The sequence below is a fragment of the Pungitius pungitius genome, chromosome 9, assembly GCF_949316345.1.
Source record: "Pungitius pungitius chromosome 9, fPunPun2.1, whole genome shotgun sequence".
Lineage (NCBI taxonomy): Eukaryota > Metazoa > Chordata > Actinopteri > Perciformes > Gasterosteidae > Pungitius > Pungitius pungitius.
The window spans coordinates 4,521,805-4,548,390 of NC_084908.1; positions in this window are offsets into that span (position 1 = coordinate 4,521,805).

The window sequence follows — 26,586 nt, forward strand, 5'->3', positions numbered from 1 at the left end:
CCGGTGCGCCTTTTGTGAGGAGCCGGTAGAGATGGCCGGACTTTAGTGAAATTACTTTGTGAAATGGATTCATTTGCGTCTCTTAAACCGGAACGAAAGAAGTGATTACATCGTCCCAGGTGTGCAAATCACACTTCATTCTAAGGTTGGGATGAAAAAAACTCTTACAATTAATACTATGTAGTGGTGGCACAGGGAGAAACCAGCGCACATGGAGAGATCGACCTGCAGGTCGCGCGGCCCTCAGGAACATTTTTAATGTAGCAAAATGGTGGACTTTATTTTAAACGTGACCATGCGGTGTCTGTTTTTGTCTTGTTTTAATTTGATTTCTACCAGAATGTCTCTGCCCCTACTGGGCCTTTTCCATCTTGCTGCTTTTGATCTCTACCACCAGGATAAGGAAATAATTGGTATGGTTTTAAACACCAATGCCAAGTAATAGCTGTAATAGGCATTCTAGCTGGGGACATTAACGTCAGGTCTGGTCCAAAGTTAATTCATTTTGCAACTTTTGTAATTATTTTCCAGCACCTTTGGAAATATATTTACTGAGAAAAATGATGACGTGTTCAATACTTATTTCACCTGCTGTTTTTATATATATATATATATATATATATATATATACATATATATATATATATATATTGTATATACTAGGGCTTTCATCTCTGCGATGTGTATTAACGCAACTTTGGTCTAAGTCCGGAAGTCAACTAATTTAACCCCTGAAACGAATCCTCCATTAGCTGCAGATGCAGAGAGCTTTTTGGCTTTTTGTCGGCCGTAGCGTCCCTTATTTTTCTGTTTCTGACGGTGGCAACCTTAATCCCAACATCCACCAGAACAACGGTCCGAAGAGGTTTACCGCGATTAATTGCGGTCAATGGTTGGCTACTGGTTCTCCACCACTGCTTCCATGCCTGCTGTTTTGGACTCAGATCCGGATGGTTTGCTCCACCGTAAGCTCCTGGCAGCAAAAGCACTAGCGTTGTTGGAAGCCCACTCGCTTTGAGATTCATTTATTTTCCTGCAGTAGGTAGCATGCAGCGGAAAAATGCGGGGCACCCAGCGTGGCACCCAGCGTGACACCTAGTGTGGCACCCGGTGTGGCACCCAGCGTGGCACTCACTGACGCTAAAGCACCGCGCAGAATGCTTAACAGTCTAAACCTGTCTAAAACGAGAAGAACAACGCCAGCTGTGGCGCTTTCATCCATCCATCCAAGGTGATTGGAGGTCATATATTCCGTGGGACTGACCTAAAATGATTATCTTGTCTTTGAACTAAGGAATTAAGTAAGTATGTATTTGAGGGATCAACCAAACAACCCCTAAAACAAGCTGCGAGGCCTCTTCTCTAACCTGGGCCGTAGCGTGTATGAAAGCTGCCCGTCCTCTGTTCCTTTTCTGCTGGCATGACAAACTTATTACTTCTTACCATCGCGCACTTTTGTCGGCACGAGTCAACGCGACTGAAATCACCGGAGGCAAACAGACAACAATGACCACGAGTGATCCGGCTGCGATGAAGCGAGCGGAGAAAGAGGCTGATTCTTTTTGTTTTGTTTGTTTGTTTTGTGCTCGGCCCATCCCCCCGCAGCTGTCAGCTCGACTGTCTGGGGGTGGCAGTTTACCTTCAGTATATTTGGATGCTCAGGCTGTTGTTTGGATATGAATCACATTTTCTTCCCGCATTCCCCTTCAGGAGATTCTGGTTGCCAGTTGCTATGGCTACAGTAAATCAGAGCGACACCTTGTGAGACAGAGTTGACCGGTGAGGCTGAATTTCCCTCCTCTGACTGGTGCCGCTCCAGTTGCCTCTTGACTTTGTCCACTCTGCAGCAGCACATGAAAAGACATCATTTTAAGTCAGGAGTGTATTGTGAAGATGGAAGGTTCAAGCACAAAGTTGAATATGTCTTTCTAAGAGTTATATTGAACACATCTTTGAAAGTAAGTCGCAGCTTGCTGTCATACAGTAATATATATATATATATATATATATATATATATATATATATATATATATATTTCAAAAAATCTTGACCCACAGCTCTGAATCTCAAACTCCAGTCCGGAGATTTATGTGAGATATATTTAGCTCACATAAATGCAAATGCAGGAACACAGAGCATCTCACCATTAAAGACACGTGCAGGAATGATGTTTCCACCTCAGAGCAGGTTATGGAACTCTGGTGTTCACAACATAAACTCTCCATGAAGAGGACCCGCCCCACTACCTGCCAATCAAGAGGAGGATGTACAATATGTGCCCTTTGGACTCCTTCTCAGCAACTGTGTACTTCACTGAAAACAAAGGAGGAAGATCATATTACAACAGACTGAATTAAAGAAAGGAAAAAAAGGACAAAAAGAAAAGTATGTGGTTTGAATTTTGGGTGCATGCAGGCTCATATCTCCATTGTGAATATACCTGCATGAATTGCACAGATCTCGGTGGGTGGGCCGGGTTGGTGCTGTTGAGTATTGACAATAACCGCCGAGGGTTTCGCGCGAGAAGTGGCTGTGCAAATGTTGGGAGTTTACAGAAGAAATTGGAGAAGCATCATCAAACACTCAATTTGAGGATATTTTCTGCTAGCATGATTACCTGCCATAATGGATGGGCCTGATTAAAAGGCCGTTAATTAATTTCCACAGTCCAAAGACTTAAACACTACACAGGCGCGTGCTGTGTGCGGTAAAAACAAAGAGAAAGAAAGATGTGGCGTGCGTTTTGATTGGCTGCTCGGCCCTTGGGTGAGCTGCCTCCGTAGGAGCAGGATGCCCCCGAGGCCCCCCTCGGCGAACAGGACAACACATTTATCAGCTAACCGAAGCAGCTCATCTAAATTTAAAATGTAATTTAAGAACCATTCAAATGTATGGGGAGCAATGCACCTCGCAATATTAACAATTTACCAACGCGCTCTCAGCACGAACGCCGGCCACCTAGGAAGATAAAGCGAGGGCGGGTTATGTTGTGTATGTCACTGCACATTGTGTACGTCCCACACGTTACATAGTTTTGATGAGCTGCGGCCCACATTAAAAAATACATTTTATTTTTTTCACTTGTTAAACATCCTCCCGAGATCTGGCCCAACTCTCAAACCCACGATATTGCATATACGCAGCCCTCAAAGGCAGGAAGAGGATTAAGGATCCGGCTGTTTGCTGCAACATCCAAGGACTCTTCATTATGTATCTCCTGCCTCGTTTAAAATCACTGATGCAAGAAGTACGCACTCATATGACAGAGGGAGAGGGAGAGAGCATAGATGTGTGTTGAGAGTGTAGAAATGAAGATCCTTGTACTGTTTTGCTCAAACAAAGGTTTCCACGGCAACCACATGCACTATTAGTCCCCTTATCAAGACTAAGGGAGGAAGCACCTCGATTACCCCTCATTCGTATGCGCGCACGCACGCACACACACGCACAAGCACACGCACACACACAGACACGCCAACATGGAGTCTTACCCATCAGATTTACAAGTCTCTACTTCAACCTTGCAGCTGTATGTCGAGGAACGGCACGATGGGGGTTTGATCTCTGGGCTGTTTGACTGAGAGGAGGCTCTCAAGGACAGGCGATGGGGGGTTGTTTTATTGGAAAACGATGTTGCAAGGAGACAGCGTCTGTGTCTCAAGTATGCTATGGGGAGCTCGAGGAGCACCTGTAAAAAGCGTTTTCATTTCAAAGCTCCACCTGAAGAAAAAAAAATGGAGGAGTCCAGCTTCAAACATCCTGTCGGAGTGGGGGAACTCGTGGAGGAAGTGACCGTTGAAAGCACACTGGCAGGTCGTAGCGTAGCGTGCGCTTCATAGACTCTTGTGCAGTCTTTTCGGATCGATAGGGTTTCGTGTATTTGTGAAATTGGAGGTTGGAAAGGGAATATATACGCTTCTTAAACGCTACGTCTTTAAATAAATACCTGTGCATTCGACACCTAAACACATCAATAGCTAGCGTTAGCACTCCTATGCTATCTGCTGAAGGTATACTGATGTTACTAGTGAATAATGACCACCTAGCTTCACAGGAACAGCGTTCTTCCTTCATTTAATCGCCCTCTGTCTCAGTTGCCACGGAGGTTCACTTTTGCACTGATTTGTAGGGTTAGCTTCTACCTACTTCATATTTCTGTACATGGTTGAGTTAGTGACAGTCTGAACAGCAGCTGAGGGTCACTTCTGCCTACGGTGAGAATATTATGGAGAACATTCTGAAATCCAATGTTTGTTAATGTGAAAATACACAGTTGTTGAAGCAACTCAAATACGATATCATTGAATTATTCTCTTTTAATTAACTTACTCTCATATTATATATTGAACTTTCTATTTTGCACAAATAAGTAATTATCTGTTTTACCTGTATTTGTTATTTACCCACCTTGTTTTTCCGTTTCTGTGATGTGTGGAGTTCAATAAATATTTTTTTATAAACCATGTCAACAAGCTCCATTTCCCAAACTAAATCAAATGAGTGATTCATAATTAAAGCATGGAGCTGTGCTTTCTATTTAGTTTCACAAGTCTTATCTCATCGAGAATAAAAACAAGTCAAACCCCAGAAAGGAAAAAGAAGCAGAAGGCGAAACTCAGGGGTCAACGTTTTTTCCTTCAGGTCATTCAAACCCACACTGGCACATCAGAGACACACCTACACACACACAGTCCTTCATCCATGTCTGCTGATCCAATCATATGGCGCCTGGCACAGGACGACAATCTGGGGATTGCACCGTCATCGGGACAAATCCAACCCAAAGGATCCAAGCTCTCATCTGGACGGACAGCTGTCCCGGCTCATCAGGTCAGGGGCAGCAGACTGCTGGGCCGTGTCCCAATACCCGGAATTCAGACTGCTGGGCTGAATACCAATATCGTCCTGTTGTATCTGTCCGAGTAGACTGGCTGAATGCTAATGAGAACAGGGAACAGGTGCTTCCAGATAGATATGTCTTTAATGTCTATTTATGTCCAAATAGGAAGTAAAAATTGCCACAGTACAAAGTCACTAATGTTGTAAATGTCAGAGCTGTGTCACATGATTAGATGAACATAAACTCTCTCTCACTCAAATTGCTTTTCACTACCTTTCGATGTTGATGTTGCTATCTGACTTCTTAGGACACTCGTGAATCTGTCATTCTATCCCACCAACATTAGTTGGATTGCTATGACGTGTTGCACCGACATTCATGGTCCCCAGAGGAAGAAGCCAACTAACTTTGTCTATACCCTGTCTATAGCCGGGTCTTTACCTGGAAGGAGACTGACCAGCTTAACTCTAATTACACAACAAACCTACCTTTTTTAAATCAGACCACATTTGCGCTGACAAATAGTTTTGTTACGTAAGACAACCTCGGAAATGCTACAAAACCATTAGATTGAGTACAAAATGTCATGTGTTTTAATACTTTTCCACCACTCCCAACCTTTTCTTCAGCAGACTCATTTGAAACTAATTTGCAAAATACAGCAGGTGAAATAAGTATTGAACACGTCACCATTTTTCTTTTTCTTAGTAAATATATTTAGTTATCAGTTATTAACATGAAATTTTCACCAGATGTTGGTAACAACCCAAGTAAAAGAAACCAAAACAAAGAAGTTCAGAAATAATGTAATGTGTAATAATGTGAAATGACACAGGGAAAAAGTATTGAACACACTTACTGATATTTATTCAATACTTTGTACAAAAGCCTTTGTAGGTAATACCAGCTTCAAGACGCCTCCTGTCTGGAGAAACTAGTCTCATGCATTGCTCTGATGGGATTTTGGCTCATTCTCCACACAGTCTTGAAATCATGAAGGTTCTGTGGGCCTCTTCTATGAATCTTGATCTTCAGTTCTTTCCATAGATGTTCAATGGGATTTAAGTCAGGTGATTGGCTGGGCCATTCTAGCAGCTTTATTTTCTTTCTTTGAAACCAGTTGAGTTCCTTGCTGAAATGTCCACCCTCGTTTCATCTTCATCATCCTGGTAGATGGCAGCAGATTTCTGTCAAGAATGTCTCTGTAAATTTTCCCATTCATCCTTCAATTATGTGAAGTTTGCCAGTACCATCTGCTGAAAAGCAGCCCCACACCATGATGTTCCCACCTCCAAACTTCACTGCTGGTAGGTAACAGTACCTGCTAATTGCAGGTCTTTTTGAAGCACTCCACAAGTGGTCCTTGGCTCTTGGACATCTCCTCTGATTATTCTTTTCACTCCTCTGTCAGAAATCTTGCGAGGAGCACCTGGTCAAAACAAATTTATGGTGGAATGATTGTCCTTCCACCTCCATATTGTGGCCCCAACAGTGCTCACTGGAACATTCAGAAGCTTAGAAATGCACCTCTAACTAATGCCATCATTGTGTTTTGCAACAATTAGGTTGTGAAGGTCTTGCTGCAGCTTTTACCCATCATGGGACGTGTCTTGTGTGTCACCTTGGCAATGAGACCTTTTTGTAGGCCATCAGTTGGGACTGAACCAGCTGATATTAATTTGCACTGACAAGGGTCTGGATTGCTTTTTAATTACTGATAGTTTTCAGCTGTTGTTTGGGCTTTACAGACCTTTTTGCTCCTCCCTTTCTTCATGTGTTCAATACTTTTTCACATTATTTGTCAGGGATCGTCCAGGACGGGAACCCAAAAGCAGACAAACACAGAAAAATCGAAATTAAAGGTGGGTATTTATTTGGGATAGAATTTGGGGAAGGTTTGGTCCGGTTGGTTGGTGATGAGTGGGGGCTGGAGTGGAGTCCACGGATAGGCGGGGGGGGGAATGGCGCTCCAAGTGACAAACTGTAGGCAGGGAAACAGGTTGCTGGTTAGTGATACGAAAACAGGAGCAACTAAGAAATTGAGTTTCAGGAGCAAGACCGTACGTGATACGCTAACGATCCGGCAGGGGCTGGTTGTCTGGTCACGGCTTAAATGGTGAAGGGGGTGGTAATCAGGACCGGGTGTGCAGGCAGCAGCAGGTGTCGATGGTTGAATAATCAGTCAGGATGTGTTTGGGGGAACTCAGAAAAAAACAAACTTCAGGTTAGAGTGGCAATGTTAAAGCAAACCGGTTCAGGAAGCTGAATTCCTGATTATTACAATTTTTTTTCCGAACTTTGTTTTGGTTTATTTGTATGTATGTATTACTTGGGTTGTTACCAACATCTGGTAAAAATGTCATGTCAATAGTGCTTTGGAAATATATTTACTGAGAAAAATAGTGACGTGTTCAATACTTATTTCACCTGCTGTAAATGTTTCTTCTAAACATGTAGTTTCATTGTATTGGAAGGTCATTTCTAGTAGACAAGCTGTAAATAGGAATCACCTTTCTGCTTGTGTGTCTGTGTGTGTGTTGTGAAACAGTGTCGGATCAAAATGGCTCAAAAAGGAAGAGCTTTCTAAAGCAGTGTGACTTTGACTCGATGGCATGTTGACCTTCCTTTGAAGATCTGCCCTTTTTCCCATTGGGATCGCTCAAGTGGCATAAGGGCACAAAGACTGCAAGACCTCGCCGATGAATGTGCCATAAGTGAAGCCTCTTAAATGCATTGAAACCTCAGTCTGAATTTACAGACAGTTACTTGGACATGGGCCGTCGTCATATATACAGCGATGAACTGTACGAAGGCATCAAAAGGCACATTTGTAGACTGTGTCTGCAACTACAAAACACTGACACGCACACACACACACACACACACACCTACAAACATGTCTCACCATGGAATCTACAGATTGATTGATGGCTTACAGATCTGCTGTGCTAAGCTTCAAATATTTATCACGCAGCCTCGTGGTCTCTCATCTTCTGCCACATGTTCATCGACCCGGTGCCCCTGCTGTCATTTCCGTGTGCGTCAGTGGGGCTGCGGGGGTGGGTGCGATTTGCCCATGTTGTGGGGATATGAGTCTGTTCACATTTGTCCCTTTTGTGGTGAATCACTTTTCTTTATGGGGACAAAACACCGTAATGGGAACCAGCTGTTCTTGTGGATATTAAGGTAGACGGCGAAGTTGCTGCCTTGCTGTGTGTATAAAATCATTTTTTTTTTGCTTCATGTTGCAGTTTACCATCAACAAGTGATTGGTTTTGAGACAGGAGATCGACTAATGAGGTCATCAGCGAGAAGGATGAGAACCTAACAGCGTCCCGTGGGATTGGATTTCATAGGCTGCTGATTGTTTTACGGTATGTCGTGGATTACATTTCGAAAACAAACTAATTTCCCATTGTTATTAATGCAATATGCCAGTATGGGCTGCGTAGTTTCATCATAATACAAATGTATATCCATTCCGATGAAGACCTTGGGTAGCAGATGACAAAAAAAAAAGTAATGTAATTTTAACCCGCAATCAACTTGAGATTAAAGCGTTCAATGTGTTTGACCCTGCTTTCATCCCCTCACTGTGCATTCACCCTAGTCTACGACCTTATATGAGCTTGTAAGTTTATCATAATGTGCTTCACTCCTGCGTTTTGCTGCAGCACCAGCTTTAGGGGCTCCCTGCCGGTGAAGGCCTGTGGGTCCAACATCTGCTCACTGCTGGTGGGAGAAGTAAAGAAAAAAAAAAAAACCTTCAGCCTGTAGCCCACTTTTCTCATCTTTCAACCGATCACAGCGCGGCGTCTCCTTTTCTCATCTCCTTCCTCGCGTCTTCTTTTTAATCCCACATCTCCTCCTCCTTGCTTTATTTAACTCCGGTCCTCATGCGCTCTCTCTCCCCCCCTTTATCCCGTCTTGAGCTCCCAAACTGCACATTTTATTTCTAATGAATCCACAAAGGAAAAAGAGATTGGAACATGGCAGTAGAATGAGAATGAAATAAAATAAAAAATAAAAATGGCATGTCAGTTATATTACTACAGGAAGCTGGATTTCAATTTATTTACATGGTCATTAGACATAAAAGTGTGATACTGCTCAGATTAGTAAACATTGCAAGGAATGAGAAGGGAAGTTGCAAGGAATTCTCAAAAAGAAATATGTAATCCTAAATAGCAAAACTCTTCACATTGTAAAAGATCCTTCCCACCTTTGCAATTCCAATATTTTGCAGGCAAAATATACAAAAAACAAGTGGTCCTTGACAAAAAAACAAATGGTGATTTGGGAAACGACTGACAAGGCCTTCTCACGACAATGGCGAACTTTAACCCCTCCCAATGAAAACTGTTCTACCACCATTTTTACCGTAATTTTCCATTATGGTTAAGAGCCTTCGAGAATCAGAAGAAACGCTTCTCGGTTTTACCTCCTTTGAACACAAAATCTTTCAGAAGATATGGACGAATTCCATCGACTCTTTGGAAGCCCCATGGAGTTCAGCTGTAGCTTCTAGCCAAAGAATGAAGGGTCAACCCAAATCAATTCTTCTGTCTCCTTATCTAAAAAAAGGGTCATTCATTCATCTTTTATCTCATTTTACCTGCATTGTCTACCTCTGATACTTTTTGTGTGACCTAAACCCACGTAATTGAAATGTCCCACTCCATATTTGTTATTTCCACATGAATGATATGACCTTGGATGGCATTGCCTCCTGTCGGGGACATGCCAAGCTCAAGCTGGCAGCTTGACTCATCACTGGTGCCACATGCCTGAAGTGATGTTTTTCTAAAATCACTAGTCAGGGCTGAGCAATTGCAGTTTTACTCCTTTTTGCAACGCAAATGTCTGTTGGCAACGTTCATAACTGATCATGGGCAGAAAGGGTCACACTCGTTCTGGACAATATGAAGTATATATTGTTCATAACCTGCTGAAATCTGGTTTGAACTTTAAATCCAAAAGGTGTAGCAAACAATGTGAATCTGAGCAGCAGGGACTTGATCAAAACATAGCATAAGTGGGCAAACAGTCCAGGTGGCCACAAAACGCAAAAGGCATTTAATTTGAGACATCTTCACCACACCAGACGCCTTTCTCTACCCACATATTCATTTTATATCACACTTAAAGTTGAGAGAGTCCACCAACATACACAAAACAACACCTCAGGCCTGAGAGAGTCACACCTACAGATACCACGGATCCCAGCAGGCACATGTGCATTTAGCGAAAAACATTTAACTTGTGGGATTAAGTTAGATGAGCTACTGCCCCCTGACGCTCTCAGGAGAAATACCAGAGACGGGCTTATCGATTACATCAAATGACAGAATACCTCGTTTGAATCCAATCCATTTCAAACTATCCAAGTTGGGGTGTAAGACATTTTCTAGCTGCTTCTTATGCAATGTTGTAAACCTTTGGCTGGTCGCTCTGAGCACAGATAAGACTCTTGGAGCGAAGGAGCTGTATTTCACACATGGGAGAAGTTTGCCTTAAGGGCTTCCTGCCAGAAACCCTTCATTCTAACCCAAACCATCATCTTTTCCTTAATCTTATTAATGAGTTTTGTTTCCCAAACCTGTGGAGACAGGCAAACGTCTCTTATTTGCCTAATTTTCTAGGGGTCTTGATGCAGGCAGCGGATATCTGGCTTCTTCTTTTGTGCGTCGCCAGGGCTGGACTGGTAATCGGGCATACCGGGCAAATGCCCGGTGGGCCGACGCACTTGGGGGCCGGTTGATAGGCCGTTAAAAACATTTTATTTAAAAAAAAAATGTTTTGCTTTCGACCGGCCCATAAAGCAGGGACAGCGGCCCATTGGTTCATTTTCCATACTGACACTGGGCTGGCCCAATTATCTCTTAGCAGGCTCCACCCCTCCCTCTCCGTGTGTCAGTCAGATGCATTCAGTGACTCAAAGCTAGAAGGAAATGTGTGGATTAAGATGGAGAAACAAAAACGCAAGGGGGGTGCGGAGAAATTGCGGGCCAAAAAAATATCTAGAGGTTGATGCCTCAACATGTTCAAAAATAACCGACATGTTTAGTGCTGTAGCTTCAGTTTCCAAAACTACTACAGAACCTGACGACATGTTGCAGAAACAGCAGGTGAACATAGCACATGGAGGACGAGAGGTGACTAGCCACAGCGAGAGCGGTGCTTGCGGCTCGCAGTAGGGTTGGCAACTCTCCCAACCCCAAATCAGGGACACTTTTGCGGGCTGACGGGGGGGTGCTAGCAGTCGGCGGGCGGGCTTGCACAACCTCACATGCTCCGCTCTGGCCACCCGGCCCCTGCGCGCACACTGCTCTGATGCGCCACAACTTCACAACAACCGGGAGTTTTTTGCGCGTCATTGACTTAGCAGGCTGTGATTGGAAATCGGTACTGGAGCTGTCCCGGCCGGGACAAATCAAAATTGCCCATAATTCTGGATGTCCCGGGTAATACGGGACTCGCAGGCAGCAGAGGAGAAGGTGCAGCAGAGGAGAAGGTGCAGCAGGTGTCAGTGTGAATGTGAAGTCCAGGAGGGGCAGAGTGAGCAGGAGAGTGTCATTGAAACGGTGAGCAAGCAGGTAGCTCCATGAACAGGGAGGGAGTGTTAATCAGGGCGATGCATGAGGACAGTGTGTGTGGACCTGGCTACAACCAAGATGATGACCATTTAACAGTTACCTCAATTAATTAATATTATAATAAGGCTGTTGTTGCTATTATAAAGTCTGAGTGTCAGGTTGTCATTTATCAAATTGTCACTTAAAAGTGACTGCAATGGCCACTCAGCTAAAGTAAAATAACACAGCATAAGCTATTTTGCACTGTTTTTGTAGCGAGCATAATTGAGAGTTCACTAATTCAATTGCAACTTCGGATATTCTAATGTAAACATTTAAAACTCATAACGTCGAAGGCCCTTCTTCTCTAGAAAAAAACTGAAATGATGCCATTTGATTATTTTAATTATTACTCGCCCACAACAAGTTACACGTTAGAAGAGGTGGCTAACGCATGTTTTTGGGGGGTTAAAAACCCACTTTGCATTTTGAAAGCTGTATATTCAACCAACGAGATTTTATAATGTTTCATTTGAATTTCCAATATCATCAATATGCAATATTACGGCAAGTGAATACTCTAAATTGTATATATATATATTATCAGGACGTTTTGTGTGAGTAATTTGTTTGTGTAGGTTTTTTATGGGAAGTATCTCAACAATTAGAGGTAAATGTTGTTTGGTGTCATATTAAAGAGGGTTTGTGCTCTTTAAAGGGATAGTTCACACAAAAATTGTTTCATCATTTACTCACCCCCAAGTTGTTTCAAACCTGTATGAATTTCTTTATTCTGATAAACAAAAATATATATTTTGAAGAATGTCGGTAATCAGACAGTTGATGGACCCCTTTGACTTCCATAGTATTTTTTTTCTACTATGGAAGTCAATGGGGTCCATCAACTGTCTGATTACCGACATTACTGTCCATGGCACTTACAGTAGTTCTCAGCTTTGTATGGGTTTTTGGGAACGGAACAGTAGACATGCAGATCTACAGGGGCCGCAAGGATAGTGTACTGGTTGGTGGTTGTGTCCGACCGATTGTGGGGGGCCGGTCTGAGCAAAAATGCCAGGGCCCTTTTTTTGTCCCAGTCCAGCCCTGTGCGTCGCTTATTGTTCACTGATCAGCAACTTGAGATGTGCAACTGATGTTGGAGTCGAGGCACAGCTCGTACCACTGGGTCGTTTCCGAAGTCGCTAACAAGCTATTTTGACACAGACAAAAATCTGAATCACAGCAGAAGGTGGCTGGTGGGATCAGAGATTGAGTTTCGGTCACTGCGCTCCGCCTCTTTTGGGTCTCCACACAAACTGTTTACTCAGCCAGTTCTCCTTCCAAGGGCATCAAATGCTGCCGCTTAGTCACGCCGCTCGGCTTCTGATACCGACACACAACGCACCCTTGACACTTACAAGCCTTTCAAGTAACTACGACGTAACCCATTCACGTCATTGATAAATACTCAAAGGAAATGCTGAGGTGAGGAAACAGCATAAAGCCCGTATGAACCCAGCCACGGTCCAAAGGACTTAGAACGAGGAGACCGGCTTCTATTACGCGCCCACGTTAAGTTTAAGTTTAAGTTTGGCTTACTTCTCAGGCTTAATTTAAGCCAAACCATGATGCTGTTTCATAAACCTACCGAGGTGGTTCTGTTGCACTAACCTAAGTGTTTTTGCTCGGAGTCACAGCGTTAACCACGTGGTTACCACGACAGTGATGCAGCACCCCATCTTGAAGCGCTGGCTAGTGCGTGGGAACGCGACCAAGCGGCTGTATGTGACGAGTTTGTCTGAGTCTAAGTCTGTGACAATATGATTGGCCAAATCTTGTCCCATTGCCAACATGTGTAGTAATGCAGAGGGTGTTTATGGGGATTACTACTGATGTAATCTGTATGGTAAAGAGGCTTCTTGGAACCATCCTGCAATGCAGAGTCTGGTCACTAAACACATTCGGGGACATGTGCACGTCAAGCTTTCTGAGAACTGATGGGGATTGTAATGACCTGGAGGCACTATGTGTGCGGTTAAATGTGACATCTAAATTTAGAGTTGCATACACATTGTATTATTGTTAAGAGCACACACGTTCAGAGAATCCTCTCCCTTCTTGCTCCATCATTTCACTCTCTCTTAAACACCCACATAAAACCCCACTCCCCCCATCAGTTATCTGTACTAACACATACATTTACTGCATAGTTCAAAGAGAGAAGAAGGAAGGAGAGAATGCAGGTAAGAAGGTTTGAACGCCTACAGAACATGCACACATAAAGGAGAAAGCACAGGCTGAGATACTGACACCCACATCCCATCTGTCACATTAGAACCTTACACTGATAATGTCATTTCTCTCTTCACGTGACACGTTTCTTAATCCTTAGCAAGAAAAGTTTCATCAAACCGTGACCAGGGTGACACAGGCACCCAATCGGACACGGCAACACACCCACAGACAGGAATTTTAATGATGAGAGCGCCGTCTTGGAAAAAAGCAAATAGGATGCATTATTTTTAACACATTTCATCTAGAATATGTATCTAAAATGTTGTACACTTAAAATAAAAAAATAACACTTTTTGGGGGGTTAAATAAATAAAGGTGATAAAAACAAAGCAGGCATTTAGCCATTGCATTTTGCATGATATTTTGCAATTACATTTAAGTATAATATAATATATAAATTGTATAATGAGTAATGTGTTCAAATACATAAAATCTTTTTTGAAAGACAGATCTCGTGGGAACGCACGGAAAAAATAAAGGACATAATGAGGGGCCAATTAGGACTTAACTATTGAGGCACACTACTGAGACGCTCTTATGCTCTTATGTTAACTAGTGAGATTACTCGTGTGAATACATGTGAAACACTTGCATATGTATCTAAACCTTTTTATATTTTTGTAATCATATGCAAGAGATGTAGTAATGCATGTATACGTGTTCAACAATATACAATATATATATAAAAAACATTTATGAGTGTTTCAGATAGATACTTATAAATGTTCCACTTGTATGCATGTAAGCATTTCATATGTATGTGTACATGACACAGCAGTATATATGTAGCAGCGCATATGTACGTGTAGGTGTTTCGGATGAGTATGTATAATGTTTTATATGTATGCGCGTGCATAGGTTTAGTGTGTATGTATGTGTCTCAGTAGTGTGCGTGAGAGCATTTAAATAGCAAACATAAGAGTTAAGTCCTAAACGGACCCTCATAGGATATGGACATAAAAAATGGATATTTTTGCATCTGTAATGTAATGCATCTATACCAAAAAGTAAGACCAAATAAGTGAAATGATTGCATTGAAGAACTCTGCGTGGGGTTTGGATTCACACTCGAAAAAGTGTACAAAATTCTCAGCCCAGAGTTCTGCAGACAAAGGGCTGCTGATGTGTGTGGGCCACAGGCGGGCACAGGTGTGTCCCCTGCTGCCGATTACCCTCAACGAGGTCCGGAGCCCTGGGGGCCGAAGGCACGGAAACATCACAGGAATAAAGCAGAATATGCGCGCGCAAACTTTGCCAGTAAAGCGGATTCTGATTCGATATTCAGTGCTGTGCTGAAAAAGCGTTTTGGAACGTTATCCCCGTAAAGAAACCTTTTCCCCAGGGCCCTCCTCTCTGTTTCTTCGTGTGTTTGTCACTGCTAGAAATAATCTTTCAGAGTTTTACCGCCCCCACAATCTCCCAGAAGAACACGGCGAACGTGGAACAAATCCCAGAGGAGTTATAAACAGCTAGCACACAAGGTGAAGTGACTGTTAAAAAATAAAAAAAAGTAGGTGATACATTTTCCCAATAGCATGACAAAACATGCTAGTCGTTATTACTAATAAATACATCTCACCATGAAGGGGGTGGGCTGGGCCTTAGGTTATTCACAACTCACCAACAAACATCATCTTTGTGGGTACCGCCTGTGGAGTGTGGATGCAGTTTAACTGGACTGAGCTGCTGAGGAATTGTGGGAGTGGAGGGATGCAAAATCAGTTTCTTGGTTTTTTTTTAATTAGTTTCTTTTTTGACAAAGTGAGTATTTACTTGTCTGAAGGATTCTTTGTTTCCCAAGTCGATGAAGCTCCGTTCCTGCTGTTACCTGGAGTGCAAGTTTCTCCACCACAATTGTTCTATTGACTCACTCGTGCTCAGGTTTGAACGGGATTTGCATAATGTAACACCCACTGTGTGCCCTATACAACAAGTGAACAATGAGATGTGGCAATCTTTTGGCATTTGTATGTGAAACAGTGATTCATAAAGTTTATAAAGGTTGATCAGAACTTAGCTTTTGGAATGCTTTCTGTTTGTCAAAAGCCACCTTCACCTCAAACCAAGTCAGTCACAAACATATTTGCATTTTTGAGTCAACACACACGAGTGTGTGTATTCACTTTTGCATTAAGGGGGGATTTGTCGTGTGCTATTTTACTCCAGTCGTCGCTGTTTTCGTACTTTCTCTCTTTCTCGGTCACACACACAAACACGCACGCACACACACACAGTCGAACACACACACACACACACACACAGCATGGCTACAGTCGACTCACTGATCCTCCGCACTCTATTGTTCCCAATACACCTGCTCAGTTTACCACCTCCCCCGTGCACACGCACGCGCGCACACGTACCCACTGACAAACACGCACCAGCGAAGCTCGCAGCACCTTAAAACAGCTCAAGCAAACTCAAAAGTTGGCTCCCATGAGAGCAGCAGTCGGTGAGAGAAATACAAAGTGAGAGTAAATGAAAATTGGATGAAAAAAGAAGAAACCCTTTGCCGTGTTGTGCTTCTCTTTGTTTTTTCCCATCCTTACTATTTTTTCTGGTCTCCTATCTTGTCTATTTTTTTCCTGAACATCCTGTTTACAGCTTTGCTTTTTTTTTTTTACCTCCTGCTCGTCCTCCATATGTAGGGTTATGAAATATTAATGCACTCCTCCGTGATGTTTACCTCTGGGCCTCGATGAGTCGTGCCACGTTGAGCCGCTTCTCCCTCCATTTTTCAGGGACACGGGACACGCAAAGACACGCAAAGACGGAGCCGTGCTACTCCCCTTTCACATCTGCCACCGTAACCTGCCACTTTTACATCTGCACTGTGCTTATATGTGTGTGTGTGTGTGTGTGGGTGTGTGTGTGTGTGTAGCCACATTTCGCCACACATGCTAGCCCGCCCATCCGCCGCGCTGGCTGCCAACGCTCTCTGAGCGCAGACATGTTCCCATGCCAGAACAGTTTGTCCCAGTTTCCCACTGAGAAACTCTGTTGGTCTTTTGTTTGGAAATGAGCGTTGGCATGTGCAGGCATTTTGAATCTTTGTACATGCATGTAGATGGATGCACACAAAGGATGCGCTGCATCGCCCGGGACGGAGTGGGCTTCAGTTCGCACCCTTCCTGGCTTGTATTCCCAACACGCCACCTTTCACACCCGTAAGCGCTGCCAATACCGTTTTATTTCCAGTGGCAGCTATTTTAATTTCAATTACAAAACAATTTTCCTTGACAATTGTATCAAGGACAATAATCTGGGCTTAGCTCGTTGTCCTCATTGCCAAGATTTGCAATGGTAGAGCATTTTCCTGCAAAAGACAAAAATGTTGAATGTGAGCTGGAGCCTCGGGCGATTCAAGCCGCCGACCGCGTCGCCTCGACACCCGAGGCTCCCGTCCCTCCTCCTCAGTTCCGGTCATCGCTCCTCCAGGCAGCGCAGAAATGCAACGGCGACAGAAAACACCCGTCCATCTGAGGGAAAACTCAACGCGCAATCTGTCGGAGCCCCTCGACCCGTCGAGCGGGCGGCGTGGAACAGCATTTTGACAGGTAGAGCGGCGGCAACACGGGGGCCCGCTGCCCGCACGCCGTCTGTCACGTTCGGAAAACAAGACACCGGTGACAGGTGGCTGCTGTGCCTTTTGGAGGGTATGATAAGTATGCAGCAACGGAGAAATGGAAAAAAGCACTTCAGCGGCAGAAGCAGGGGAGGGGAACATTTTTGCATTCCGATACTTCTTGGGACTTCCTGCAGCTTCGAACTTCTGGCACTCTTACGATTGGTCGCAGGGAGTCTGCCCACAGAGTGGCGGCGATGCGCCGGCTGACTGTCCTCGGTCTGCTCATGGTTGCCTTTACATCTATTTTTATCAAGTGTCCATCTGTCAGCCTCGACTAATTTGATCGTAAGTGAACGAGTTGAGATAAAAGCAATCGCAGGGAACCGAGGCCCGAACGAGTGATTGGTTTTAACCACACGCTGTATCACTGGAACACATTTTCTAGTGTGAGCCTGGTCTTTAATGCAGGAAAGGCGTCCACTCCACACAGAAAGTTCCAGTACTTTAAAGAGTAAGACTGCTTTAGGGGTAAGCACCATTTTCACCCATTTCTAATGTTATCAGTCGCCTCCTGGGCCACTGCCATTCAAATATATCTGATGGAACCCATGGGGAGAATGAACCTTAACTTTGTGAGTGAAAGCCACCGCTTTGGCTTCAGGGAACCAAACTGCCTGCTAACGTTCAGGGAAAGAACGGACCCGGGATGAAGTAAGTGCAATTATTATGTGACCTGGCTAACTTGCAGTTGGTGGAATAGGTTTGTTACGTCACATTCATTCACACAGGAGCTGAACACCGGTGTGTTTTTCACTTGGACCAGTGTGGTGGGATGTTGATCCGTGTCCCAGAAGCTCTTCATGACCGCTCAGGGCAAAAGGAAAAGAAAACCAAGTGCAGGAAACCTTCCATTCTGCCTGTGCAGTGATCACATTGGGTTCAAAGGGGAGTTTGACAATGTATGATATTTACACACAAATTAGCACCAGTAAGAGACCGAACCAAGTAACTCTCACATGGGTTCATTTTAGTGTTTTCTACCTTGTAGTTCCATATATTGTGCAGATGGGTTAAATGCTATTCATCTGCTGGCATCGTCTTTGATGTACACAGTTCACACACCTATTATTAGTGATTGTTGAAATAATTCAGTAAATCCACTTACAACGATTTCTATGATATCTTGCTGATTTCATGTCTTTGCTGCCGAAATCAACATGTGTATTTCAAATTGTAACATGGATGCGCTCTTTCAAAATAAAACTACATCTTTACAGGAACTGGGGTTTATAGGTTAAATGATGTTGTCCTATATCTCATCCCACAGCACCACACATTATACAAATGAGTATTTCTATAATAAATCATTTGTTTTTCTGACTATTAAATGTAGCAGCACAGCAGCTTTCACTGGAAGTGGAAAAAAATATGTAAAAAGAGGTTATGACTGCAGAAGAAGACGTGTCATTAAAACTATCCTAATATACCAGAAACCTTGTACACAACCCGGCGCTCGCCGACAAAGACACAGTGCTCAAAGAGTTTCTCACTCCTTAAGTGTGCGCTGCACTTTAGCAAACTCTAAAACTAGGTGTGAAAAATGTAATGAAAATGTCACAAAGTGACAAAAATACACGCCGAGAGATGTGAGAAAAAGCCTCAGCAGACTGATGCTGCATCAGGCGCAGGAATGTTCTTCTTCTGAATGTTCGTTCAGGAAAAAGAAGAGACTTGGGCTGAAATAAGTGCAGGAGAAAAGAAGAACTTTTGTTTCCAACGGCGACCACCACTAAACGTAACCGAGCCACCTGGCGGGTATCGGGCGGTAACCGTGGAGATAAACTTGAATGACCCTATCAAAAGGAGCCCAAACCTTAGTCAGCTGAGCCCAGCTGGCAGAGAATTACAATATCAGCGGCCCCCCAATTCCCTCGCCTTGGAAGACACACGCACACACACACACACACACACACATGCACATGCACACGTGCCCTCAAAAGCACACACTGATGAATTGCATATGCCGGAAGAGAGAGAGGGAAAAATGCTATGTGTGTTTATTCATCCCCCATATTGCTGCAGCATAAAGACCCCCCCCCCCAACATCCCTGCACCTGACCTTCAGTGTTATTAAGGAGCCTTCTTTATTCCTGACACTCTCACAGCTCCTCCCTGAAGAAAGCAATTCATCCATTTTCCAATAACTTACCACCGGAGGCAATTATGTCTGTTTTTCCTGCCACCTCTCTGCTTCTCAATAAAGTGCTCATAAACGGGGAGGGCAAAGATGTGAATCAAGGAAGTGATTTTGAAAAAGATTGCCCGTTGTGTGAGGAAATGAGACAGTGAGAGTGTGGCCGCCCGCGTGTGTGCCTGTGAGAGAGGGGGCTGCGTTAAAAGATTCGGGAAGATAGCAAAAAGTGAAAGTGATATTAAAAAGCCGGAGTTGAAAGGGAGGGAGGTGGTGGAGGTCGGGCGGCACTAGTTGCGATGGAACAGACATGTTCGGCTCAGCCTGGTCCCCGATTGCTTTGGAAATGCGTGCGCTCACATGTGTCACGGGCAAAAGAGATTGGAGCTAAATTGCTTCTGTTGGCTTGCTTGGTTGATTACTGTTTCTTTTTTTTTGTTGCACAATTTACGGTATTATTCAACAGTGGAATATCAAACAATGTGCTTAAAATGATGCTGTAGCCACAAGCAAATAAGTGCATGATGATCAGTTCACTCACAAGTACTTAAGTTGCATTGACCATCATTGACACAAATGCCAATAATAAAACAGACACAGCGGTAAATAATGCATTTCTTTTTTGATTGCTATTTCTGATTTCACAAATATAAGAGACAATAATGACTAAGTGCTTGCTGCCAGATTGCAAAAAGGCCTTTACCCACCGGGGGCGTAACAAATTAAAAACAAGTAAATACAAAATATTCACTTGAAAATATTCCACATCATAACTATTTATACACATCAAATTTCAGTGAGTTAAATGGACTGTGTGAGATTCAATTTTAACTCTAAGCTTGTGTTTGTAGTGTCCCAATCTTGTCAGTGGTAAATCAACACTCAACAAATTGTTAACAATTTATCTCGGAATAAGTGTCAAAAATAAATTTGCTCATTGTTAAATCCAACGTCATTTAGCTAAAGTAACTGCATTTTTAACACATGGTGTCTACATTTTAGCCCAGGGAGCATTTCAGGGTTAGGTTTATTGCTCAGGGACACTTTGACATGGGACATAACCAGGGTTGAAAACAACAACCTCATGGTTCCCAGCACTCCGGCTCCATGCGCCATATTACATGGAGTTAAGCCCAACAACAAGATGTGTGACACTGTACAGTTACATTTCAATCATATCAAAGAGTTAATTTAACTCTACTAAGTGTTGATGGATGATGACTCCATCTCTTTCGTACAATTGACTCCGTAAGAGTTGAATCTTTTTGCAGTGTGATTTCAACTCGGCACTTCAACACTTTTGGCCAACACTGGGAAATAGTTTTTCAGCAGCTACTACAGTTGCAAAAGGTTTGAGTTTCGTGCCCAAGTACTCGGCTCCTGTTGACCCAGAGCAGCAGTTGACTGTCTGAGGTGAACTGTTGCATAGCAGAAGCCACTGTAAAATATATATATATTGTAAGTAAAAAAGATAGCAAAACACTACAGTGTAAAAATTCTGTAGCTTTTTTTTTGCTCTGTAATATTATTGCTCTGTTAGGGGTTACTGACAAAAACATAACCTAAAAAATACATTGATATGAAAGATAATGAGAATTAGGGGTATTCAGTTGGACGCAATCTGCCCATTCACCACTAGATGCCACTAAATCCTACGCATTGCCCTTTTGAGTCGTAAACAAGCTGGGCCTTGGATAAACGCGTTTATACTGGCCGACACGGTTTGTGTCAGTGACCAGAAAAATAACCCTGTCCAGCAGCACCTTTGTCTCTGATAACGGCGGCCGTAGGATGTGAGAGTGACTCAGCAGGAAAGCTGTAGCCTCCCGTCAAAGCTTACCAAGGTTAAATCCATTCAGTGAAATTTAATTCATCCTTCATGTCCCTTCGGAGGCAATTTCTGCAGAAGCTTGGGAGTGCCACTGAAATAATGATGGACTTTTGCAGTGCTTACATTATTATTAATTCATTAATTGATTAATTGAATAAAGTTATTAAGTGCTTAATCAAATTTGCATTTGAATTGTTCAAAAACTTTACATGTGCTTTTTAATAATTCCACTTTATTATTCAGTCTCTAAATAATAAATACATTCATGCATTTCCGATGGACTTTAAAAAAGGTTCTATATTAGACATAATGTAGTCCCTTTTACTAAAGTATTGACAAGATACCGCATGTTTTAAAGTTTCCACTTCCTCCCCACTTTAATTTCAAGGTATAGTAGGTGGGATTTGGTGGCATCTTTAGTGGTGAGGTTGCAGTTTGCAACCCATTGGAACTTTACTGTGCCAAGCGTGAGGACGAACAAAGATGGCCGACACGAAAACAACACAAAAAAACTCGTGGAACATGGCAGTGCAACATGGCGGACTGTGAAGATGATTAAATGTAGATAAAACGGGTAACTATCCTATTTTTTTCAAGTGATTATGTGCTTAAGAAAATAAGCTAAATGCTACAAACTATACACGCTGACAAACAAATGACATCAACCAGGGTCACAGTACTAAGTATCTTATTATTATTACTTGATAGATCGACTCCGTCCCTTTTATAATGACTAGGGCATCACACGAGTGAAAAAGGTCCAAACATATCATCTCACCCAAAGAAAATCCCATTTTACATTAAAACATGACAAAATAAACCGGCAGAATCCTCGGTCACAGGCCAGAACATAGCAGCATATCTGTTAAGACTTCAAAGACCTCAAACATCAACTTTCAATCACAAATGTCACATTTGGAGACATTTCTGCAAACTTTTCCATCACGTATGTCATCATAAGGGGGACGGAGGGGGGGTAATTAATACCAAAAACTGCTGATTTTGAGTGACGCACTCCCCTTATATTAATCACTGTGCCATCTCTAGGATTATTTTCTCATTAGTGTGCTTTTCCCACAGCTCCCCTCTGCTACCCACGTCTCACAGTTGGTGTCACCTCCTCCCCTGGTGTGACTTGTTTACAGGTGGAGCTCTCCAGAATAATAATACCCATAACGGAACATCACAGCTGCCTACGCCACCAGCCATGGCCGGGGTTTGGAGTAAGAAAGCTAGACAGACAGAGAGCGAGAGTTGGTTAAAAAGCCACCGCCAATGCCGCTGGATAACGATCGGTGAGCGACTTGACGTCTCTACTCTCCACTCCACTAGATGTGACTACGATTCATCCCAAGAGTGGTTCTCCGCATTATCAACGTTAAAGGTCAGATAGAGCTTCTCTGATTCAACAGCAGGAGAAGAATGGAGTACACTGTAGTTACATCTGGCACGATACCAATTTCCTTGACTTGCTGAAAGAAAGTCATATGTTGTCACACGGAGCCGCTATGGCACAAATTATGCAAATACTCACATTCACACTCAGCGCATAAAGACATTCACAGGAACAGTAACGCTCCAATACATATTTTTACGCAACTTTCCTTCGGCTGTAATTTATCCCTCTTGCTCTTTCTCTCTCTCACACACACACACACACACACACACACACACACACACACACACACACACAGAACAACACACGGCACTGAATGAGCAGTTATTGCTGCGTCTTCTGAAGGATCTGCGGCTGAATGTGCTCGACGTGCTGCGGCAGCTCCAATGATGTCGGGGTGTGAGAATGAGTGTGGGAGGAGGGAAGAACGCCGGACACAGCCAATCGTCTCCTCATAATGAACCTCGCACGAAATGCAAGAGCCTGATCCCCCCCCCCCCCCCCCCCCCCACACGCTGACACCAAAGGCCAGAACATCAAGTTTACGTGACTGTCTTTATTATGCAACGGCATGCGCCATGTTCCCGTTAGCCATTCGCATTATTGAGGGTTGTAGTCATGCCTCTGCTCAGGTCGCCATAAATATCCTCCGAGCAGGGAAAATGGCTTCAATCTGCAGACAGATAGTTTTGATATGTGTGCACAGCGGCAGCGTGGGCATTTTTTGCCGGCCGGTCGGTCCACTGATACATCTTCACAAAATCACATTACGTGTTCTCCAGATATTCATGGCACCCACACTTTGTCAGGTCAGGAACCTCTTGACCTTTTTTTTCCGCACGCCACAACCTGGAACGTCTCCACTGCTGTCCGTGTTTTCTCCTAGAGGAGAAGGAGAGGAGAATTCGAAAAAGCAGAGCCCCATGGATTTTAGGGGCAAAGCTAAGTAGCGTTTGTTTGCATTCCAGCACTTGTTTGAGCATAGTTAATGTATTTATTTTGGATCTTATTACATCGTTTTGAAGGTTGAATTACACAGCGGAAAGGAGAACTTTGCTGGAGAAACTAGAGATGAAACAGCTGGATCCTGGATGAAAACAGGCACATCATAAAGGATATGATATTTATACTGGATATTTATAATAGTTAAGACGTAGTAGTTACATATATATTCATTGATATACCGAATTGTTTGATGTCCTTATTATGTTAAACTGTTGGAATAAATGTTAAATATTTAACTGCAAAGAAATAATGTGTGTTTAATACCCTTTTTTGCATTGAATCATACTGGGATGTTTACTGAAACTGATCCAGTTAACTAACTAACTAACTAACTAATCCAGCCGGCATAATGAATAATATCATCCAAGTCTGTGTTAATTTACCTTAGTGACTTAGGTGATGAAGGTCATAAGGTGATTATGTTTAAATATTGTATTTTGTTCCCCTATCCTCCAACTGGTCATTTGTAGCAGTTAATGAAGTATTAATAAGAAAAGTAACCATGACTCTTATTTAATGATGAATAAAATTGTAAAGACAGCACATCAAACAAGAGGGCAATAGACTCTACAGTATGCAGTGTCCGAAAAGCACAAAACCTCGAGAAACTAAACAAAAATGCTGATTCTTCTACTTGTCAACTTGTCAGCTTCAAATTTCCCTCGAGACGGAACGGCAGGCCTTAGTAGTAAATGATTGAGAGGATTTACCAAATTCAGTGGATTATGTAATCAAGTCCTCATATCAACTGCTTTTTGACAAAAGTTACGATGATCTGAAAGTGATATGATGATACAATCTCTTAATGATTCACGGGTTTAGGTTTGCAAAGCTGCTGGCAGAGCGCCGATATTCCTCTATCCCAGGAGTGCTCATTGCGAGGGAGAATGTAGGGTGGAACAGGAATTCTGTGGATATACATTATACTCATTTTGTGCTAGTGGTACATTAATGCGCATAATGTCCAACCTAAACAGCCTACTTAGCTGCAATCTTGGCCTTGTTAGTGGATATCATGAGAAAGGAAAGATTGTACTTCATTTTTTCAATTGTTTTCCCATGTTTTTCCAACCCTTAAGAAAAGGGAAACACATTATAAGGCTGAGAAAGTAGTATTTGCCAGCAGATATCTTGGGAATTCCTGAAATAATCCAGCACAAAAGCACAGACGCACATTCAACTTCCCACGACATCGGTCAAGAAGGGAAGCCACAATGATCCCTTCTAGACTTCACAAAAACATGGGTGAGTTAGCACAGAGCAGTTGTGGATGAGTGGATACGAGAGGCTTTTTGAATGGATCATTAGATTATTATTAGAATATGTATTAACACTAAGAATAAAATGGTGATATGCCATGGACAAACCCATCATTCTCACTTTATTCGATAACACAATGGGGAATAATTACAAGCATTCTCTATATATGTCTACTTAATGTCTGCAAATCAATAATCTAAAATAACAACAAACCCTTCTTCTAGAGATTGTGTGGTCCCATGGGCCAAAGTAGAACCTGAAATGTAGCAGGTATGACCATGGTTTCTGAATTTAGTTTCCCCTTCACACTTGCCAAATATTGGATAACATCGTCCAGATGATGGTCTTACTTTTCATGCTAGTTTTAGCGGATTCGGAGCTTGTCACAGCTTAATCTTGTGTAGTAGTGACACCTGTTACCCAAAGAGGTTGAAAAAATGTTGCCTTTTTTACATGAAAAACAATGACCACAACACATTAGCACATCAGCAACTATAGCGTTATGACTGGAGATTGACTGCAAATAATGTTGCTCCTTCATTTTATTGTTTACTGTCCGGATCTCCAGGTGATGTGTTGGTTCTTTTCTACACTATGATGTAGAAAAGTAGATATCTCTCGAACCTTTCAAACGTATCACAGACCCGTTTGTTTTGCTCGGTCGCAGGGGTCAGTTTAAGGAGAGGTCCCATATGCTGGATGGGAGGCATACAGATAGGACTTTTTGCTCTCATTAGGAGCTGGGGACACAATCAAAAGGGTACAAAAAGACAAGAAGGCAGGAAGTAAAACCAAAACATGACACAATTGAGAAATGTGTGGCTCGGCGAAGAAGAGCCGGTTCCTTGGGCAATAAACTAAAGCCCAAAGTGCTCCCATAGCTGAGAGTGTGAATGTTTGTCACCGAGGGGCGGGTGGCGCACTGTACGCTGCTGTCATCACTGTATGAATGGGTGATGGATGACATGTAGTACTGTTGAAGGGCTTTGAGTGGTCCACGGACTAGAAAGGTGCTACACCAGTAGAGTCCACTTACAAAGAGTACAAGAGACTTTCAAACATAAGACAGGGAATGGCTCCGTCCACAGATTTGGTGATGTACATGCAGTACAGTGCGGTCAGGCTCTGACAGCTTAGCAAAGGGGAAACATTAGGTTTTTATTTTATGTTGCAAAATATGAACTGTATAATAAACCGAGTGACAGATTGGCTCAACAACAAGAAGATCGTTAAAACTGAGTCACAGTATACAGTTTGTATGCTATGGAGTACTTTCAGCGGGTAAACTTTTGCCGCCCACGTGAAGTCGAAGCCAGTAAATCGGGGCTTAATTATTTATTTAATTGGCGTAAACTAGCGGCATTTGGCGTTGGCTTTGTTCCTTTCGTGTGTCCCAGCAGGTCAGGCAGGATGCGCAACACCAGTACCATGTTAGCAGGTTCACTGAATTCAGCTGCCATTTATTTCATTATTTCCAGCTGTGCCGGTTCTAGTGTGACACCCGAGCGTGTCTCCTATGACACCCAAGTCACAGAGGATGATTATAAGTTTTGTCTTGGCATCGACCGTGTCTTGTCTCGGAAAAAGGGAATCAGGATTTCGTTGCAAGACCGGTCACAACTGC